General features: G+C 42.9%; 1 pseudogene; it reads right to left on the bottom strand.

Moving 5' to 3' along the window:
- The window catches only part of LOC115114444 (disks large-associated protein 1-like), a 115056-nt pseudogene that overhangs the window by 15012 nt on the left and 77351 nt on the right, over positions 1-22693 (bottom strand).

Below are 22693 nucleotides of genomic sequence, written 5' to 3'. Positions count from 1 at the left end.
GAGACCTTGAGTGAGTATGACACAGCGCTTTCTTACTTCAAGAGAGGTAATTATAATCATAGTAAAAGCTAAATATGAAGGTGGTGAAGTACGGTATAAACCACGCTGAAGGTCCCTGCGGACAGGTAAATCCATTGTAACAAGAAGTGCCATGACAACCATTTCCTTTTAATTGCCCACAATGTCAGCTCGTTCTTGTCTGTGTGAGCCCTTGTGAAAGGGGAGATGTGAAACATGGAGCAAAGTGTTAAAAGACCTCCAAACTGCTAAAGGACTTCAACATTTAACACGCCCCCCATCTCCACTGCCACGCCCCCATCTCCACTGCCACGCCCCCATCTCCACTGCTATCAAAATAATCAGCTTTGGCATCATAAAGCCACTTTAATAAACATGCATAGTAGAAATTATCCTGTGTTCCATGTAATTCAGGAATCTAATGTCATTCCATCTTACAATGTATAATTTTCTCATAAAAAATGATACTGTGTATATCACAGTTCTTCCCATATGCATCTCCTCTGCTCCAGTACGCAGTAGGAAGTATCTGTCAACTGATTCACAGTTTCAGCCAAGTATTTAAGTATTCCTCGACAGGGTCAGAGTGTAAGTAGAGCCCCTCTTGTGTGATTTGGCACATGCAGCGTCAGCGGAAGGAAGGACAGGCTTATCAGACTCAGAGTTAGTAGCCAGTGGACTGATTCCTCATTCATGCTCTGCTAGGCTGGAGGTTAACAGTGGTTGACAGACAGGCAGGAGCCAGGGCAGGGTCGGACGCTGAGTGAAGCAGGCCTCCTAGCTGGAACACACAGCTGGATCGTCCACCAGCAGTGCTACTCAGACTGCCTTGGGAATGACCTCAGTCCATTGTGGTCTTCTTTCTGGGAATGAGGCACAGAGACAGGACCCACATGACTAACACACTATGTATGTGGACACCCCTTCAAATGAGTGGATTCGGCTATTTCAGCCACACCCGTTGCTGACAAGTGCATAAAGTTGAGCACACGGCCATGTAATCTCCATAAGACAAAGATTGCCAGTAGAATGGCCTTACTGAAGAGCTTAGTGACTTTCTATGTGGCACCGTCATAGGATGACACCTTTCCAACAAGTCAGTTCGTCAGATTTCTGCCCTGCTAGAGCTGCCCCGGTCAACTGTAAGTGCTGTTATCGTGAAGTGGAAATGTTGAGGAGCAACATTGGCTCAGCTGCGAAGTGGTAGGCCACACAAGCACACAGAAAAATTGTGTGTAAAAATTGTCTGCCCTAAGTTGTAACATTCCCTACAGAGTTCCAAACTGCCACTGGAAGCAACGTCGGCACAATAACTATTCGTCTGGCGCTTCATGAAATAGGTTTCCATGGCCGAGCAGCAGCACACAACCCGAAGACCACCATATGCAATGCCAAGCGTTGGGTGAAGTGGTGTAAAGCTCGCCACCATTGGAGCAGTAGAAATGCATTCTCTGGAGTGAGGAATCACGCTTCACCATTTTGCAGTTTGAGGACGAATCTGGGGTTGGCGGAAAAAACCCCCCACCCCGAATGCATAGTGCCAACTGTAAAGTTTGGTGGAAGAGGAATAATGGTCTAGGGCTGTTTTTCATGGTTCGGGCTAGGCCTTGACTGGTCTGCACAGAGCCCTGACCTCAACCCCATCAAATACCTTTGGGATGAATTGGAATGCCAACTGCAAGCCAGGCCTAATCGTCCAACATCAGTTCCCGACCTCACTATTGCTCTTGTGGCTGAATGGAAGCAGGTCCCGCAGCAATGTTCCAACATCTAGTGGAAAGCCTTCCCAGCAGAGTGTAGGCTGTTATAGCAGCAAAGGGGGGACCAACTCCATATTAATGTCCATGATTTTGGAATGAGACGTTCAACAAGCAGGTGTCCACATACTTTTGGACATGTAGTGCATCTCCAGCTGTAGCTAGTGTTGTTTGCACTGTATAACAGTGTCTGAGGAAATAATAGTCTAGGGTAAGATGGCAGCTACTTGTATTCTAGCGCCTTGCTTGTCTTGGTGGAGACGAAGGTCACTATTTTTAAGATACTGTAGTTTGTCAGCGTAAATGCATTGCCTCTTGAAGAAAACACCTAGAAACACTGTAAATGTCACTGAAACACAATACAATAACATCTAGTGTGTTAAGAGTGCTCTCTTTCCCCAAATACTGATCCCTACACTGAGTACACTCAGTACATACACTATTCTTGTCCTACTCCAGGAGACATCCATTCGTAACAGTTCTGATTGCACAACTCCTGAGCTGTAATATTATCCCCTCCTCTCCTCATCTCTCCCTCTCCTCTCCTCTCCTCCTCTCCTCTCCTCTCCTCCTCCCTCTCCTCTCCTCTCCTCTCCTCCTCCCTTTCCTCTCCTCTCTCTCTCCTCTCCTCATCTCTCCTCCTCCCTCTCTCCTCTCCTCCTCCCTCTCCTCTCCTCCTCCCTCTCTCCACTGCTGTATGTATGAGCCAGCCAGAGCCCTAGGGCTCAGCTTGCACCAGTATTACACGGATGTCATGTACAATCACACATCTACTTTCAGCAGCAGCACCCACACCCACTCACAGCTACACATCAAGGGCCTCTTGGGATCCCATCATCGCAGCTGTTTAGGGAAACACGTCACTCACACACATCAACCGTCACAGATTACTAATGATGGAACGATGGATGGAAAACACTTTCAAAAGTGTCATGGGATTCTGAAGCTCTAAATCGTGTCATTCTATAAAAGTATAGCCTCATTTTCCAAGCATCCTCACATGACTAAGAAGACTTGGAAGGATGGCATAGCGAGTCTAGTAAAATAGTACATAAAAAAGAATCAAGAATTACATGGAAATGGTTAGGAAAGAGTGGGGTAAGTTCAGCCAAAGTGTTAAGTTGAGCCACCCTTGTTTCTAGGATTTCTGCTCTGCTAGAGCTGCCCCGGTCAACTGTAAGTGCTGTTATCGTGAAGTGGAAACGTTGAGGAGCAACATTGGCTCAGCTGCGAAGTGGTAGGCCACACAAGCACACAGAAAAATTGCGTGTAAAAATTGTCTGCCCTCAGTTGTAACATTCCCTACAGAGTTCCAAACTGCCACTGAGGCAGAAAGAGGCAGAAACCATACACAAAATGTATCATGTGACCAAATATTCAGGAAGGGATCATCATTACATGGAGTCTGTGAAGGAAGTCTGTGAGTCTGTGAAGGAAGAAACCACAGAAAAAGTCATATGCAAAAAACAGATTTTCACTAAGTCAAATTAATTTCATGATGCTTGTCCCTCAACTGAAGTAGATCATTTAAGTCCATCCTTGTAACTGTGTGGGCTTAATACAGTCAAAATGTTTGCCTTGGGGTAAGTTGAGCCAATGTTTGAGCAAATGGCAAGCTGAGCAAATTGAAGTGTTTACTTCACAGGCATAATGCAAGGCATTATCGCTGGGATATGAGGTAACAACAGGGCCTGGCCTATTTTAAAAGTGTTTTAAAAAAGTGTTTGTTAGGTCTTAAGTCTGTGTTAAAATATGCTTAAAATTATTAAAATACAAAAAAATGATTGTGATTGTGTTGAATTGTGTTTGGGAAATAAAGATAGACTTGGTTTTAAAAAGTAGTGGTTATATTTCATTCAGTACAGAAAATGTGTAGGCGGCTTAAATTACCCTGTTCTGCTGTTCAACTTTCCCCAAGCGACCACTTTTTTTGGACAAGCTATGTTTTCAAAACTGTAATGTTTACATGAATTCGGATTATTTCCAGGAATACACAACATCCTGAAATATATGTAGGTACCTTTGTTAATAGGAATACTATATTTCCCTTGACGGAATGATGCTGAATGTAAAAAATGTCTCAACTTACCTCAGTCACCCCTATGCTTATTTTTGACTTAGTCAGATAAAGAGAACCAAATGTATCTGACTTCAACAAGGCTTCCTTGTAAAGTGCATTCACCTAAACTAACCTAGAGACCTGAGTTACAACTTTGCTCCTGCTTTCCATACCAAGAGGCAGATGGTATGTCTCAGGGAGCCAGACCCGTGTACGAAGAACAGAGGTGCCCTCTGAATGTCAGCCCCAACATTCCTCCCCATTAACTCTCCCATAAGTGATTGGTCCCTGCTCTCCATTTCTCATTCCGATTGGCAAGCCAGACTCTCTCTCTCTCTCCAGTACAGCCATGCATAAATCTCCCTCACAGCACCATGGCGATTAGCCATCATTGGGATTGCACACTCCCTCCACTCCAGACCCAGGGACAGACAAAAATGACAAAATACAATTACAAAAAAATGAAATACAACACACTTGTATTTTGAAATGTATTTAATAAAATACATGTATTTTGTATTTTAAAATACAGAAATTACATTTGAAAATAGCCGGCCGGAACAGCAACAAAAATCACAGTAACAGTTACAGACACGTTTTACTTGCTATGTTAATATGTTGTTCTTTATCTACCATAGTTAAGAGAGCAGTATTTCTGTTACATGCATTTGAAATACAGTACTTATTTGAATTACTTCTGAGTATTTTGTATGTTGTATTGCACTGGGCTGAACTACACTCCAATTTATTTTGTAACAAGATACTTTCGAAAGCTGTCATTTGTATTTTCTCACCCTCTTCCATAGACTTACACAGTAATTTTGATGACTTCCGGATGACATCCTCCAACCTATCAGAGCGCTTGCAGCATGAACTGACATGTTGTTCACCCAATCAAAGGGTCAGAGAATGAATCTACTGAAAGCATAAGATACATCTAGCTAGCACTGCAGTGCATAAAATGTGGTGAGTAGTTGACTCAAAAACAAAGACAATAGTTTTCAATACATTTCTTAAACAATTAAGGAGAAACAGCAGAGAGAGAGATATTTGGTTGGATTTTGTTTTCTTCAGTTTCACTTATGCTAGCTAATGCAGCTAATTTAGCATACTCAACAACCTGACTCAAACAGAGAGGAATGATATTTATGTTAGCTAGGTGCTAAGGCTAACCAACACTTCCAAATCAAGGTAAGCTTTCGGTTTTAATAATTTATTACCACCGGGGCCTGGCGGTGTAACTGCTAAACTGCTTGCTATATGGTACTGAGTGATTGTACACATGGATTGGATTGTGGGCTTACTAATGTGTTAGTTCTAGTAGCTACTGTATATTGACTATGACGTTAGCTAATATGGTGACAATGATGTAGGCTGTGTGTAGTGGTTATGGTATGAAGGTTTGGCTTGGAGAGTTTATTTTGCCTGGTAACAGACAGCTGTTGTCCACAAGAGAAGGGAAAATAAGAGAGCAGGAGAGCGTGCAGATATGATGATGCTGTTTTTATGGCTGCTATAAAAGTGAACTGTGTGTACGGGGGATCATGGGTGTATTTATTCTGCCAAAACTGCTGCAAAACATTTCTTAAACAGAAACAAACGGAATGAAACGGGGATGGACCTACCTGAATTTGTTCAATAGAAACTCTTGTTTTAGTTGCAAAACTTAACAATTTGCAACTGTTTAGACTAATGATTACATCCTAGATTTGCTAGATGCAGGTAAGATTGTGCAAGGTGGTACTGAATGTGTCACTGTTCGTCAGCCTCATTACTCCTTTTTGTCTCGACCTGTGCACCTATGTTACACACATTCATTTGTAGGCTTGGTTGTTGAGTATTATGTAGTAGCCTAAACCTATCAGTGTTACATTGAGCTGGAAGACGGACAGACAGTCATCCAATATGCTGTAATAGAAATAAGGCCATGATTATTAAAAAATTAAATCATCCTCCCTAATCTTAAACGGCACTAACCACCATGGATGTATATGTAAAATGTAACAATTGCAAAGTATGCTAAGTATTACTCTTACGAGCTCCGCCCTGAAACAAGGCCGATGACAATACCCAGTGTGCTTTGCAGCTGTTCATTTTAAAATATACATTTACATGTTGGTCATTTAGCAGACACTCTTATCCAGAGTGACTTACAGTCAGTGCATTCAACTAAGGTAGATAAACAACACATAGCCCTGTCATAGCAAGTCAGACGTTTCTATAACGGTTACTGAGAATGTTGTTGCTGTTCGTGCAGCTACTTACAAATGTATTTTTCTATCTTTATTTTTATTTTGATACATTGGTCTTTAGGGTATTTTGTGATTGTAATTTGTAATTTATGCCCATCTCTGCCTTAGTTGAGTGCACTGCTGGTGCGCAGGTCTGCTGTTTGTTCACCTGCACCCGCCTGCAATTGCTAATAACCCATCCGCAACCACTATATGTGATAAAGTGAAAATCTGAGGCCTACACCCGACCCTAACCAGCAAATGGAGAAAATGCGCTGTAGGCTACAGGCAAAGACTGCAGAATGATTTTTTAACAGGGGGTGCAGGATTTTGTTTTGCCTGATGTAGATATGTTTCTGCTTATAATTTCTGACATTTGGTAGGCTATTTGTTATTCAACTTGTCTAATTAGATACATGTAGCTTCTCTTTTGTCATATTACCCTAGAAGACTAAATAAACCATTGCTCAACAGAATAATGTAATAGATCGATAGAATTAATGCTTTAATCTAGTTTCCATTTGTAAAGTTTTCTCAGTCATCTTTTGGTGAGCAAAGCTGTTTTGGGACTGGGGAGAAAATACAATAAAGCAAAAACAAACGGGATACATTTTTTTGTGGAAAATGTCCAGATGACATCAGTTTGACCGGTTGTAACATGCTGACCACACCACTCGCGTCACATTTAAAAACTAAAAAAAGTTCTAAGGCTCTAAGGCACTGCATCGCAGTGCTGGAGGCGTCACTACAGACACCCTGGTTTGAATCCAGGCTGTATCACAACCGGCCGTGATTGGGAGTCCCATAGGGCGGCGCACAATTGGCCCAGCATTGTCCAGGTTTGGCCGGTGTAGGCCGTCAGTAGGTTATTCTGGTTAGTCAATGTAACATTTTTAGTTTCCATTTAACGAATCGAAAGTAGACTACATTTTCCTTGACATGCCATAAGCCTACTTGAAGTCTCGTCTTGTGACTGTGGAAATTGTATAGCGCCTCACAATCACACACATAGCATAGCCGGCACTGCTATCATCCTCCTTTTTCACATCACCAAATATTTTCCAAACATTACTTGCAGAGTTGCAAAGAAAAAGCCAAATCTCAGACTGGCCAATAAAAATAAAATATTAATATGTGCAAAAGAACACAGACACTGAACAGAGGAACTCTGCCTAGAAGGCCAGCATCCTGGAGTCGCCTCTTCACTGTTGACGTTGAGACTGGCGTTTTGCAGGTACAATTTAATGAAGCTGCCAGTTGAGGACTTGTGAGGCGTCTGTTTCTCAAACTAGACACTCTAATGTACTTGTCCTCTTGCTCAGTTGTGCACCGGGGCCTCCCACTCCTCTCCTTAGTCTGGTTAGTCAGTTTGCGCTGTTCTGTGAAGGGAGTAGTACTTAACACAGCGTTATACGAGATCTTCAGTTTATTGGTAATTTCTCGCATGGAAATGCCTTCATTTCTCAGAACAAGAATAGACTGACGAGTTTTTGAAGAAAGTTATTTGTTTCTGGCAATTTTGAGTCTGTAATCGAACCCACAAATGCTGATGCTCCATATACTCAACTAGTCTAAAGAAGGCCAATTTTATTGCTTCTTTAATCAGAACAACAGTTTTCAGCTGTGCTAACATAATTGCAAAAGGGTTTTCTAATGATCAATTAGCCTTTTTAAAATGATCAACTTGGATTAACTAACACAGGAACACAGGAGTGATGGTTGTTGATAATGGGCCTCTGTACGCCTATGTAGATATATTTAGAAATCAGCCATTTTCAGCTACAATAGTAATTTACAACAATAACGATGTCTACACTGTATTTCTGATGAATTTGATGTTATTTTAATGGACAAAAAATGTGCTTTTCTTTCAAAAACAAGGACATTTCTAAGTGATCCCAAACTTTTGAATGGTAATGTATATGAAAATGAACATACCAAAATGATCTGCAAAGCACACTAGCTATTATTATTGGCCTTGTTTCAGTGCGGAGCTCATTATAACAATATCAGCATGCTTTGCAATTGTACATATACATGTATATTTAGTTCTTTCAGCAGACTTCTGATACCAACGTAGGGTGAAAGGGGGACACAAAATGGAGAACCACAATAGAAAAATGGTATAGAAAAGTATTTTGTATTTTGAAAATACAAATTACAGTGCTGGAAGTTATCTTGTTACAAAACACATTGGATTGTAGTTCAGCCCAGTCTAATACAAATGACAAAATACTATTTCAAATACATGTAACAGAAATACTGCCCATCTCTGTCCACACCACACCACTCCCTCCACTCCACACCAAGCATCACGTCAATGTCAGGGCCTCACTCTGATGAGGTTGGCTGACTCAACCTTGTGGACCAAACCCCTTTTCCTCACAACACCGCAAGGTTTTGTCAGGGCCGTACTCTGAGGCTGACTCCCTATTCTGCCTCTACTCCTTACAAAACAGTTCATGGCGTTGTTGCTGCTGTTTTCAATTCACACACAAGGTTAACAAAGGATGTTCATATCAATAGAATTACGTACTCTTAGGCAGATTTATCTAAAAATAAAATGGCTTGTCTGCGTTTAGAGCCTTTTGAAATGGTTGGGGAAATTATAAATGGTGGGAAAATAAGATATCAGAGATGCAAATGGGAAGTGATTTGCATGGGCCAGAAAGGGGAAGTGATTTGCATGGGCTTTAGATGTCTTAGCCTGGCTCTTAACTGGGGATGACCTCTTTCAGGGCCATGCTCCCCTAACGCCTAATTACTCTGCTGCCTCATTAGAAATCTGCTTCGACGGCTTTTATTTAATATGGACAAGGACATCATAGGTCAGATTAAAGAGGAATAAAGATGAAAAGGTTTGTTGCATGAACAATAACATACCTGTACTGTACAGAGTATATCAAAAACATATACAGCTCTGTACCCAAATATAGTAAAAGGAAAAACAGTATCACTCTCAGGCCCATTATTCTAACATGCAAACTAGATCTGGGCATCCAACTGATGAGAGCAGCCTCTGATCCCCCACACAGCTCAATATCTCGAGTTATTGTGGAGAGCTGACGGCAGAGTCGGGACGGAACGCAAATGCCAGCTTGATGTTTTCACTCAGATCCAACGGCCATCATGAAAGATTAACTAGTCCAGAAACTTCCCTTCACACGTTCTCTCATCCCATGTCCCTTGTTTTCTTTTTCTCTCTTTTCTCCACTTGCCCAAGCAGCTCTCCTGTGGGTCCAGCCCATATGTCTGCCTTGACTAGCCCCGGGCACAGAGAGCAGCAGGATGGAAAGTGGCAATCTTCATTCAGACATGCAGCACCAGCAAAGAGTTGAAGGGGAAGTCAAATACTGCCTTTATTATTGATTTGTTTCAGAAGATTGTGCCTAGCTTATTTTTCATCAACTATGCATATCTGAAGTATTTGTTGCTCCAGTACTCAAGCGTTCTCTGTTTCAAGAGATAAACCTGAAGATAAGCAAATGCCACCTTCCTTTTGTTTTCACAAGACAACACAACTCAACATCAGTTAGAGAGTTTGGTCCTTTACAGTTCTGTTATTATTTCATTCCACCTCTGCATGGTATCTGTCCTTTTATGGTTATCTATAAATATAACAATTATTGCCAAAATACATTTGTTTTCATTTAGAATATGGTAAAGGGCCCAGGTGATAATTTTCTGGGACTACAGAGACATCTCTTAACGTTTCATCCTGGGATGTCAAACTGAACCTTGCTGTCAGTGGATTACCACTAGGATAACAATCTAAGAATTCCCAGAGGAACAGTCAAACTAAGTAGCAGGAAGTTCGACTCAAATCAGCACTGACATCTGGGACTCATCTGACGGGGCAGTCTCTACGTTTGATGAAGACGCTTGAAGCATTTCAGTGAAATTATAAAAACATGCTTTCATTTTTTTTTATAAATAACTTGATAACAGTGAACTTCAGAGAGTCCTTATCATATAAATACATACTGTATCTCAGATAGCATGCTAATCATTACAGAGCATTTCTTTTTTCTCTCCTTGTAAGCATGTACACAATGCCAGAATTAAAACCCAATTATAAAAGGGGAATTTCTTCAGATCCCTTAATTAACCACATTTTTAGAAATTTGCGACATTTCTCCAAACCTACTCCACACACCGGCTCTGATTTGAAATGTTTGGATATAATAATAATGGTTTAAAATACCAGGGAGAGACGCTTATGTTGCTCATGTGGACTGGACCAGGCTAGAAGCCATGTTTTGTCCATAGCACTCAAAGAATCATCTATCAAAGAGATCCTCCTGCTTCATCCTCCTGCTTACAAACACAGCAATGATCCTCAGGCTTAGTGCTGCTATGACATTGTGTTGTGTGGTGTATGCTTTGGGAGTCAGGTGAACATACTGTGCTGCTGTGGAGAGTCTTTCTTGGCATTGACCTTTGCTGGTATGTGGTTCCCTGACAGTGTTGGTACAGTAGATCAATATGTGTTGTGAAAGGGATAAACACACCAAACTGTGGTGCTCTTGAGGGTTTTCATAGTGATGGTGGTGTGTATTAATGGTGATCCAGTGGAGACATTGACCTTTATTGGTCTGTGCAGCAGCATTGGTTTTTGCTAGCCAGTAGACATTTACTCCTACTGGAGGTGATTTAAAGGGTGATTGAGAAGACCCTGACATTTTCTACCGTGGACAGTGGTATGGTTGAGCAGTGCATATTTTGACTCGCCAGATAAACAGAGCAACAGATCTAGACTGGCCTGTGACTACTCCGTGTGTATTCGAAGAGTGATAAACCGACTGACCTGTGCTGCTCTGGATGGTCCTGACGGTGGTGGTGGTGGTCCTGGGGGGTGAGGAGGGCAGCAGGGACATCCCGTCATCCTCTGAGCAGCCCTGGTCCATGGCCCTCACGTAGCTGTTTCTACGCATGCGGAAGCAGCTCGGCATGGGCAGGTCCAACGCATCCATGGCCTGCGACTCCATCTCACTGTACACCTGCTCACACACCTGCTCTATCTGCCCGTTCACCTCCACCTCACTCACCTGCAAGGGGGCGAGGTGTCGGGGACGATGGGGGAGAGAGGGGGTGCAGCACAACCGGACATCCAAATATTAGTACCCTAACCTGGAGAACGCACCATAGAAGAGCCACTTACCTAGAGTTTAATAGCCGTGCACATTCAATGCTGAGGGGCAGAGTAAACACATCTGAAATCATTAGGAGAGGTAAGGAAGAGAACTACAGAAGAAAAAGAGGAACCACAATGCAGCAGTAGCAACAGGAGGAAGAGTCAGAGGGAATGGGAGCGTGAGGGTCAATGTTAATTGGAGAACAAGCAAGTGCAATGAAGAGATTGTTTGGGATGATGAGGATATTTAATTTAGGGTCTAAAACAGAGCTCTGCATTATTGAAGCAAGGAGTTGGGCATTCCCTTCTCAACTTGTGTTTCCTCTATTCCGGTTATCCTCTCTCCTCGACTCCTTTTCAAAACACAGAAAAGTAACCTTGGATCTTCGAGAAAAGACAAATTGAGAAAAGATAAGACAAGAACCAGAGCATCTAAGATGGTTTAATAACATACTGTAGGTTAGGGTGGGATAGGGATGCTTTGGATATGGTCTAAAGCTCCAAAAGACAAGAGCTTGAGGGGCTTTTGGCAAGACTAATGCTGAGATGTTTGTAATTCCATCTGATTTTCACTGATAACTGAGGGTGGGTATTAAACAAGAAACAGTTGGTGAATACTGATCCTTAATCCAAATCTTTATCGCATTTTAGTTTGGGAGATTTCACAGATTTGAAACATGATTGTTCAGTGAGTTATATTTGTAATTACAGACATGAAAAGCAAAAGGTCACTCAATAGAAATATTTTGTGTGACTAGTTTATTCTGAAAATACTTTTGTATCTACAATGTCCTTGGAATAGATTATTGTACAATAATTTGATTATTATATTTTAATCAATGGTTAAATGTGTCTTTAGCTAAGAGTAACATGAAGTAATGTGCATGACATACAGTATGGAGGTAATATGATAATGGTTTGGGTTTTTATAATGATTTATTATGTTATGCTATCTTCGAAATACTATAAAACAATGCACAACTGGCTTTAAAGGCTGTGTATTCTTCCAAACTCTAGAGAAGAGATATGGTAAATGGAATGGGAGATTCATTTGACTTCTCTTTAAGTTGACTCTTGATGGTTGAGGGCTGAACATTGACATTGAAACTGGTTTGAAATACGATTCATCTCATCGCTGGAGAGATGAATTTGTGGCTGATTTCATGGCTGATTTTGACTTTGACTTGATGTGACTTTCCTCCCTTGCACAGACGTAACACCAGAGAAGGTGACGTAATGCCGGGAGCACCAACCTGGCTGATGGTGCTCATAGCCCTCATGTAACTCTCGTTTCGCGAGCGGTATTGGGGTGAGGAGAGCAGCGCTTTGGGGTCCAGGAGCCCTTTGGGGTCCAGGGTGTCCAGGCTCCTATTGATGGAAACTTCACTCACCGCCCGCAGGTAGCTGTGGCTCCTGATCTGCAGCTTCGGAGAGTGTTCGTTGGAGATCCTGCCAATGAAGACAAGTCAACAAACAGGTGTTAATAATAATGCCTACTAACGTTAGCATGATAACTCATTGACAAGGAGTTGGCAAGACAGCACAAAGTCAAATCTGCTGGATGTCATAAGGTGAATGCACCAATTTGTAAGTCGCTCTGGATAAGAGCGTATGCTAAATGACTTAAATGTAAATGTAAATCAAATGTTATTGGTCACATACACATGGTTAGCAGATGTTAATGCGAGTGTAGCGAAATGCTTGTGCTTCTAGTTCTGACAGGCAAGTAATATCTAACAAGTAATTGAACAATTCCCCAACAACTACCTAATACGCACAAATCCAAAGGGGTGAATGAGAATATGCACATATAAGTATATGGATGAACGATGGCCGAGCGGCATAGGCAAGATGCAATAGATGGTATAAAATACAGTATATACATGTGATATGAGTAATGTAAAATATGTAAACATTATTAAAGTTCCATTATGTAAAGTGGCATTGTTTAAAGTGACCAGTGATCCATTTATTAAAGTGTCCTGCGATTGGGTCTCAATGTAGGCAGCAGCCTCTCTGAGTTAGTGATTGCAGTTTAGCAGTTTGATGGCCTTGAGATAGAAGCTGTTTTTCAATCTCTGGGTCCCAGCTTTGATGCACCTGTACTGACCTCGCCTTCTGGATGGAAGCGGTGTGAACAGGCAGTGGCTCGGGTGGTTGTTGTCCTTGATGATCTTTTTGGCCTTCCTGTGACATTGGGTGCTGTAGGTGTCACGGAGGGCAGGTACTTTGCCCCCGGTGATGAGTTGTGCAGACCGCACCACCATCTGGAGAGCCTTGCGGTTGAGGTTGGTGCTGTTGCTGTACAAGGCTGTGATCCACCTTCTCCACTGCGGTCCTTTCGATGTGGATAGGGGGGGGGGCTCCCTCTGCTGTTTGCTGAAGTCCACGATCATCTCCCTTGTTTTGTTGATGTTGAGTGAGAGGTTATTTTCCTGACACCACACTCTGAGTGCCCTCACCTCCTCCCTGTATGCTGTCTCGTCGTTGTTGATGATCAAGCCCACTACTGTTGTGTCGTCTGCAAACTTGATGATTGAGTTAGAGGCGTGCATGGAGACGCAGTCATGGGTGAACAGAGAGTACAGGAGAGGGCTGAGCACACACCCTTGTGGGGCCCCAGTGTTGAGTGTCAGCGAAGTGGAGATGTTGTTTCCTAGATTCACCACCTGGGGGCTGCCAGTCAAAGTCCAGGACCCAGTTGCACAAGGCGGGGTTGAGTCCCAGGGCCTCCAGCTTGATGATGAGCTTGGAGGGTACTATGGTGTTGAATGGTGGCACTGAATGATGTTGACGGTGGCACTGTATTATCCTCAAAACTATTTTGGTTCGATAACACGCTGTGTCTAATTTTCACCATCAAAACATAATCAAGGGCCTTCCGAGTGGAGCAGCGGGTTAAGGCACTGCAGTGCTAGAGGCGTCACTACAGACCTGGGTTCGGGGGGGCTTTACTTGGGGATTTACTTTGCTCATCGCATTCTAGCGACTCCTTGTGGCGGGCTGGGGGCCTGCAGGCTGACCTCGTCATTAGTTGAACAGTGTTTCATTTAACATTTACATTTAAGTCATTTAGCAGACGCTCTTATCCAGAGCGACTTACAAATTGATGCATTCACCTTATGACATCCAGTGGAACAGTAGTGCATCTAAATCTTTTAAGGGGGAGGGGGGGTGAGAGGGATTACTTTATCCTATCCTAGGTATTCCTTAAAGAGGTGGGGTTTCAGGTGTCTCCGGAAGGTGGTGATTGACTCCGCTGTCCTGGCGTCGTGAGGGAGTTTGTTCCACCATTGGGGGGCCAGAGCAGCGAACAGTTTTGACTGGGCTGAGCGGGAACTGAACTTCCTCAGTGGTAGGGAGGCGAGCAGGCCAGAGGTGGATGAACGCAGTGCCCTTGTTTGGGTGTAGGGCCTGATCAGAGCCTGGAGGTACTGAGGTGCCGTTCCCCTCACAGCTCCGTAGGCAAGCACCATGGTCTTGTAGCGGATGCGAGCTTCAACTGGAAGCCAGTGGAGGGAGCGGAGGAGCGGGGTGACGTGAGAGAACTTGGGAAGGTTGAACACCAGACGGGCTGCGGCGTTCTGGATGAGTTGTAGGGGTTTAATGGCACAGGCAGGGAGCCCAGCCAACAGCGAGTTGCAGTAATCCAGACGGGAGATGACAAGTGCCTGGATTAGGACCTGCGCCGCTTCCTGTGTGAGGCAGGGTCGTACTCTGCGGATGTTGTAGAGCATGAACCTACAGGAACGGGCCACCGCCTTGATGTTAGTTGAGAACGACAGGGTGTTTCCTCCGACACATTGGTGTGGCTGGCTTCCGGGTTAGGTGGGCGGTGTTAAGAAGCGCTGTTTGGCAGGTCACATTTCGGGGGACGCATGACTCGACCTTCGCATCCCGAGCCCGTTAGGGAGTTGCAGCGATAAAACAAGATCGAAATTGGGGAGGAAAAACAAACAAACCAGATGAAAATAGATCACAACAAGATGTACATCCTCAGTGCACATTCACATCAGATTTCCTTAATGCTGACTATGGTAAGTTGGGCGGCAGGGTAGGCCAGTGGTTAGAGCGTTGGACTAGTAACTGAAAGGTTGCAACTTCAAATCTCCGAGCTGAGAAGGTACAAAACTGTCGTTCTGCCCCTGAACAGGCAGTTAACCAACTGTTCCTAGGCAGTCATTGAAAATAAGAATTTGTTCTTAACTGACTTGCCTAGTGAAATAAAGGTAAAACATTTTTTTTAAAGTACGTCCAACAAGATCTCTTAATTCATTGACTCCATGTTTGTCCACTCTGCTCCTTGCATTCATTATACACTGAGTGTAAAAAACATTAGAAACACCTCTCTATTATTCATTTGCACCCCCCTTTGCCTCAATTTGTCGGGGCATGGACTCTACAAGGTGTCAAAAGCATTCCACAGGGATGCTGGCCCACGTCGACTCCAATGCTTCCTTGAAAATAACAGAGAGCCGCACACTCTAGGAGCTCAGATGCACAAATGTAATTACCAACGTTTCGACAGCCAAGCTGACTTCATCAGGGTATAATCACAAACACTGCGGGATGACTCGTTTATGTAGTGTCAAAAGACACAGGTGTCTGTAATCATGGCCAAGAGTGGCCTATTATCATTGGTTAATTATCAAATATTAAAATGGCATACAAAGAACAGCATACAAACAACAAATAGATAGCATACGATCATAAATTCATTTGACTACACAAGCTTCCAAACAATTACAATGGCAAAGTCACAATAATCACAAGAATGACTTCAGATCAAAGTCTACGTTGAGACCGAAGGGAGCAAGGGTCTTTAAGTTAAAGATCCAGGCAGCCTCTCGTTTTAACAATAAATTATCAAGGTCACCCCCTCTCCTAGGGAGGGAGATGAAATCGAGACGAAGAGACGAAATTGAGTGGCCTGCCTCCAAGATGTGGGCGGCAACTGGGTAAGTAAAGTTTTTACACCTAATGGTGCTACGGTGCTCTGAGATACGTACTTTTAATTTGCGCTTTGTTTTACCCACATCATTTTTACCACAAGATGCTACGGTGATAAATAAGATAAATAACTGCCTTAGTGGAGCACGTAATAACACCTTTGATTGGGATCGCTTTCCCTGTTTGTGGGTGTTTGAAGGATCTACGTTTATAAGTGCCATTGCATTGAGCACAGCCATTACATTTGTAATTTCCATCCAGTAGGGGCGCAAATAAACGTTGTTCAGGAATATCTTGGGGTGGTAAATCAGAGTGTACCAATTGGTCTCTGAGATTTCTGCCCCGCGAGAATACGACCAAGGGAAGGTCTGAAAACACATTACCGAGACTATCATCAGATTTTAGAATGTGCCAATGTTTGTGAACAATTTCCTTAATTTGTTCAGAACACTTTGAATAGCGGGTAGTTAGAACACAAGAATGCGTATTTTTGCGAGACTGACCTTGAAAAAGGTCATGTCTCGTTTTGTTTAGAAATTTCTCAATGGCAGTATTAATCTGATCATTTTTGTAGCCCCTCTCCTTGAACATTCTTTGCGTCTCAGCCATATTTCTGTCAAAATCTGATTGTTTTTTGCAAATTCTTTTGATTCGACAGAATTGGCTGTAGGGCAAACAATTTTTCAAGGGAAGTGGGTGACAACTATCAGCCCTCAACTGTTACAATCAGCAGGCCTCCTATAAAGATCAGTGTATAGAACATTATCTTCACACAAGATCAGAATATCAAGAAAACTGATTAGACGTGTATCAGATTGCATAGTAAATCTCAAATGATCAGAACAGGAGTTAAGAAAAGCATGGAACGCCTGGAGCTGTTTTGCATCACCCCTCCATAGAACAAAAATATCATCAATATACCCTTTCCAAATAATGATGTTAGGCAAGAAAACACCTTTGAGAGGATTGAAAATAGACTGTTTCTCCATGTAACCCACATACAAATTAGCATAGTTAGGAGCCATGGGGGATCCCATAGCAGTACCCTTCGTCTGAATAAAGAAATCATTTAGAAACATGAAATAGTTATGTGTGAGTACTATTTCAGCCAATGTTATAATGCATGCACTGGAAGGTAGTTCGTTAGGGTCACGTTGCAGAAGAAAATGTTCCATAGCTTCAATACTGCCCTCGTGTGGAATATTTTTGCTATTGGCTGGAGGTATAAAATAACGCATGCTTCTAAAAGGAGTCAGAGTATGTGCAGGAGAGCAACCTACTGGTTCAATGGAAGTGTCAGAATTAGGGGAGCTAAAGTATTCCCTTAAACGGATGTTTCTAAAAAACTTGTCTTCCTTAACATCAAAATCGTTGCACTGGGTTGTAGGCACAAAAGATAACCCTTTATTAAGCAAAGAGACATGGGCAGGGCTCAATATCTTGCTTGATAAACTAAAGACACTCAGTCCTGTGGGTTCTGGGACCGTGTGAACGTCTCCTCTGCCTCCGATAGTCGTTTCTTCTTACCCCGTCGGGTGCGGCATCTCGTCGATGCGCGTGCCTGCGGCCTCCTCCGCCCGTCCAGTCTCTCGTTGAATAAAAAAGTACCACCACAGTACCACTGGAAGCCGATGAGGCGCTGGTTGTAGAGCGTTGATCAGACGGGGGTGGATCGAAGTCTGCGGCATCCCCCCCTGCGTCTGCCATGGAGAGGAGGAGCAGGACCTCCCCTGTCAGGGTTTCTCCAGAAGTAGACTCTATCCTCGGCCTTGTCTTTTTTGTCTTGGTTGAATTTCGTGATTTTAAGTTTATTTCTGTAGACAACTTGTCCTGGAGCGCTTGGTTAGTTTTCATCAGTTCATTGAATATGCCATCATCATTAACAGCCATTTGTAGAGTTGTGCGTTCGTCTTTAATCGTGTTATTCATTTCAATAAAATCCTTCTTCAGCTGGTCAACAATTAATGTCATTAAATCAATAGAGCATTCCAACAGTTGTGTCAAGGTGGCCGGATGTGCTTTGGGTGGTGGACCATTCTTGACACCCACGGGAAACTGTTGAGAGTCAAACTGGTGCGCCCGGCACCTACTACCATACCCCGTTAAGTCTTTTGTCTTGCCCAGTCACCCTCTGAATGGCACAAAATCCATGTCTCAGTTGTCCCAAGGCTTAAATATCCTTCTTTAACCTGTCTCCTACCCTTCATCTACAATGATTGAAGTGGATTCAACAAGTGACATCAATAAGGGATCATACATTATGCATTCTCCCATAAAGCAGGTCGGGCCAGCCAGCGACCACAGCGCTGAGGAGAAACAGCTAAATTCACTTAAGGCTGCCCACGCAAATCTTTCTCGCCTGCCGTGCTGACAGACACCTCGGCTAAGCAGCAGCAGTGAGGGAAGCCACGCAGAATAGACATCTAGGACAGTGCTGGGTTGGGTTGGGTTGGCACCTGAGAAACGCTGTCTAAACTCCATGTCTAATCTGCTGCTGCAGCATGGTTCTTTTGGATCAGAAGCTCCTACTGAAATTCCATCTTCTTCCATTTCTTTTGTTCTGGATGTAGTCGGAGTCCAGCTCCCAGCAAGCCTTCTGGGAGCTGGACTCTGACTACATCCAGAATAAAAGAAATGGAAGAAGATGGAACCTGAAGTGCTTGAAGGGCGAAGCAAGAGCTGCGGCTGCCTCAGTGTTGGGATGTTAAGGAATTTGGTTATGCATGATGTCATTGGTGTGGAATAAACCAATATGATCTAACAAGCAGTAAACGAAGACAGATAAATGTCAAGAATATGTACACACATGCACATAGAAATGTGGGACACATACATTATATCGACTGCTATTAAACATTACCATAACACCATAATAAAAAAATCCAAACGGGCCTATATGATAACAGAATCAAAATGCATATATCATTAATGATGACACATACCCTCTGCCTGTAATTCATCTCAAACAGCACAGCAATGAAGTTCCAATCTGTGAGTACAGCACTTTTAAAGAGAAGTCCCCAGGCTCAGCATACCTTCTCTAGCAGTGTGGGCACTTAATTAGAGACAGAGACAGGCCTGGTGTGTTTCTGGGAAGAACCTAATCATATCCCTGCTGTTAGTGCAAAGTCCATGGAGCCTATTAGCTACTGTAGGCTGGCGTCAAAGAGAGAAAATGAAACAAAAGTGTAAAACTATTACACTGATCTATCTCCGAAAACATTAAATGCATTCCTTTTTGTGTAATAAATCAATGTTGTTCTTATTGACTGGGAAGGTGATTTATCAGTGTAGATGATCACATCATTACTCCACAGTAAGTTCAGTAGTACATCTGCATGGCCCACATACAGTACAGTAACCATCGGGCAGCAGATGTGGTAATCTAAGGATCACTTAGTGCCTGCCAAACGGTTTCAGACGCCTAGTGGAGTTCATAACATGAACAACAGAACCAGGAGAGGCACAGTACACTATCAAAGGTCATGAGGCATGCAGAGCTTCAGACAGAAATACAAGCTGATTTAGAACACGGATCACAGTCACGGTTCGGGAAGCTTTTCTCACAATCCTAGTGCCTTTAGCTCAACTTATGTCAAAGATCCTTTCAAATTTAAATTGAGAGATGCTTGCCATGCTTAGGGATTGACATATTTGTTCATTGTGAAGATTATAATAAACCGATAAGAGCATAATTATATAACTTAGAATATACTGTACTTTTTCAACTGAAACGTTCATTTTTAAAATAGCTTCTCACTTCATCTACAGTCAGGAGAACCTTCCAGTCATTTCCCCTGGTGTTTGAAACATTAATACTCGTTACTCACTGAGTGGAACGGCATGCAGGGGGAAATGCACAGGTGCCGGGCTTGGCTGTCTCTTGGATTGGATGCTGCTTTAATGAATTCACAAATTCTAGCTGGAAGTCCCAGATGTGCCAGAGTGATACTGAAAGCTACGAGCAACCTCTCTATATAACGGTACCAATAAAGCTGGGGGTCGGAGGACCTTATCCTAAACGGTTGTCTGATTTCTTCATGCTATGCTTCTCCCCCACTGCAGTAAATGGGTCATTTAAGTACACACATCATGCTCCAAAGAATGTGAAATCATAAGGACTATGATAATGAAATTAAGTCAAAGTCACTTTAAAATGTCATAGCGCAGAGTCTTACTTTAAGGTGGTCATTTCAGTCAGTGATGGCTGGGTGGCTTTGATATAGCTGGCCCGTCGACCTGGGCCTGGGCCTGGACCTTTGGCGATGGCTTTGGACTTCCCTCCGAGTCTTCGCTGTCTTCCTCCTCGGCCATAGCCTTCACATAGCTCCCGCTGCGCATGCGTCGACATGGGATGTCATCCTCCTTACCCCCCAGAGGCGAGAAGCCACTCCACTCGTCCTGTGGCACCTGTGGGGACGGGGGAGGTGACAACAGGGCATCAGGCACCTCCACGGATGACTGTATGGCGCCATGAACCCACATCTACCTGGTCCGGTCCTGCCAACGCAGTGTCACAACAACATCCAACGCACAGTCAGACTCCTACCGCTCTCTATCTCTCATACTGAGCATTGAAGGTAATAAACAAGTGATTAAGGAAGAGGCTGGTATGAGTTCACATGATTACACTAAAAACATCTTCCTGACAACCTGGGCATCCGCTAGTGTGGTGTCCTCCTAAGGGCACACAACAACTTATCAAGAGGATGTTCACAAAGAACTAGGGTGTCTATCTGAGCTCAAACAACATCATGGGGGTGGTACAACATTTGAGCTAGCCTGAAACAAAGTATTTTAAGGCTTTGTATAGGTGTGAGGGAAATAATGGATTGAAGGAGAAACACAATGAGGTAGCCATAAATATGTGTTGAACAAATGAGTAAAACTAGGGCACAAGCAATAGCACAACCTGAACTTCCAAACTATTCTTTATTGTATAATAGTTGATAGGAATACTACTAATAGGAATACTACTACGTCCATACAGAGAGGGATTATGGTGCCCCTTCTCTAAAAGGTTCATTCAGAAACAGTGAAAGAATGTGTTACCAGAGAAGATCTATTCATCTTCTAGTGATATACCCAATTTGGGAAGTTACCATATTGCATTCAAAAATACTTTGGAGACGAAGTTGATGCTGGAGGAGAGAGAATCCCACTCCTCCGAAGACTTAGTAATTACATGAATCTGCAAAGGGAGAGGAGCCTTGGTAACTAGGGAGACAGCCAGAGCTGGGCAGGCTAGGCTACTAGGGCTTTTGTCGTCAGAGCAGAAATTAGCAGGTTGAATATAAAAGGAGGCTGTGGAAGCAGAGTTACTCTATTACCGCTGAGCGGCTGCATGCCCACACACTACAGATGTAAGATCTTAATTTGGTCACCCTGTTGCAGGAGAAATGTAAAACTTGTAGTGTATTTGAGGTGTAGCCTTTTACACTCGTTCCTGTATACGGGTTGAAAATAGCAGATTTGGACACTGATAAGTGCTTAAATGAGAACGCAGTGGCTATACAATAAAATGCTATACCTGATGTCAGAGCACAGGGTCTCCGCATCACAGCGCTGTATGGGTTTTGACTGACATCCATTCTGAACATGAGCAACACGCGCAACAAGAAGTTGCCCCCACCCCTCCAGTTATTGGGGAAATTTAGCAAATGTTTTATTGTCTGAGTAAGGGAAATGCTGCAAATTACGAGGACTCAATGTATTTTGAAAGATGAGACATTTCCATATCATAAAACTTATGTCATACACAGTGTCAACATTTATGATCACTATGTTTGATGTACAGTTACAAGATGACATGATGTTCCATCCTGGGTTTCCCTGACCAGAATGAGCCTGTTTGTTGCGTTCTGAAGAAAATGTGCTGCGGTGCACACATCTGAATGCACTCATGCCGCCATTCTATGCGCACTAAAATGAAGACCTGCTTCACTGAATTGCCTTTTGAAATCCTAACACTGTAAGATCGTATTTTATATTTTAGCTAGTCAATAGAACAAGCTTTCAAATGATGCCCACCTGACCCAGATAGCGATTTATAATGGACACAACAGTAATTGTGTAAATGTGGGGATGCAGGGCTGTGTTTCAAAGAAGACAACTACAAGTTTGATATCTGTAGTTCCTCAACTGCACAGGTGGGAGAGCTCCAAAAGCACCTAATAGCTGAAGACTCTCCTTTGAGTCATAAAAGTGCATTTAAATTTCTTTGAAGAGGTATGTGGCCCCTTGGAAACACCAGTTAGACCTCTCACTCAAACGCTTTACATTTTTTGGTGTTATGTTGCACCTTAATAATATTCTTATCATGTTACTGAATGAATCCAGAGTTTTTTCAGATTTCGTTAACAACAAATGCAGCAAAAAGTACAGTAAATGTAAAATGCACCTAAAATCAACAGTATATTTTAAGTTTTGGATTCAGTATTTATCTAATAATTTTCCCATAATCTCCAAACTGTTCCCTTATGCATATACGTTCCATATTTCTTCTCCAATAAGCCCAATAAGCTCAATTCCCACAACTGTAAAG

The sequence above is a fragment of the Oncorhynchus nerka genome, linkage group LG9b, assembly GCF_034236695.1.
Source record: "Oncorhynchus nerka isolate Pitt River linkage group LG9b, Oner_Uvic_2.0, whole genome shotgun sequence".
Lineage (NCBI taxonomy): Eukaryota > Metazoa > Chordata > Actinopteri > Salmoniformes > Salmonidae > Oncorhynchus > Oncorhynchus nerka.
The sequence above is the reverse complement of the archived record's forward strand: the minus strand, read 5'-3'. Positions and strand labels throughout refer to the sequence as shown.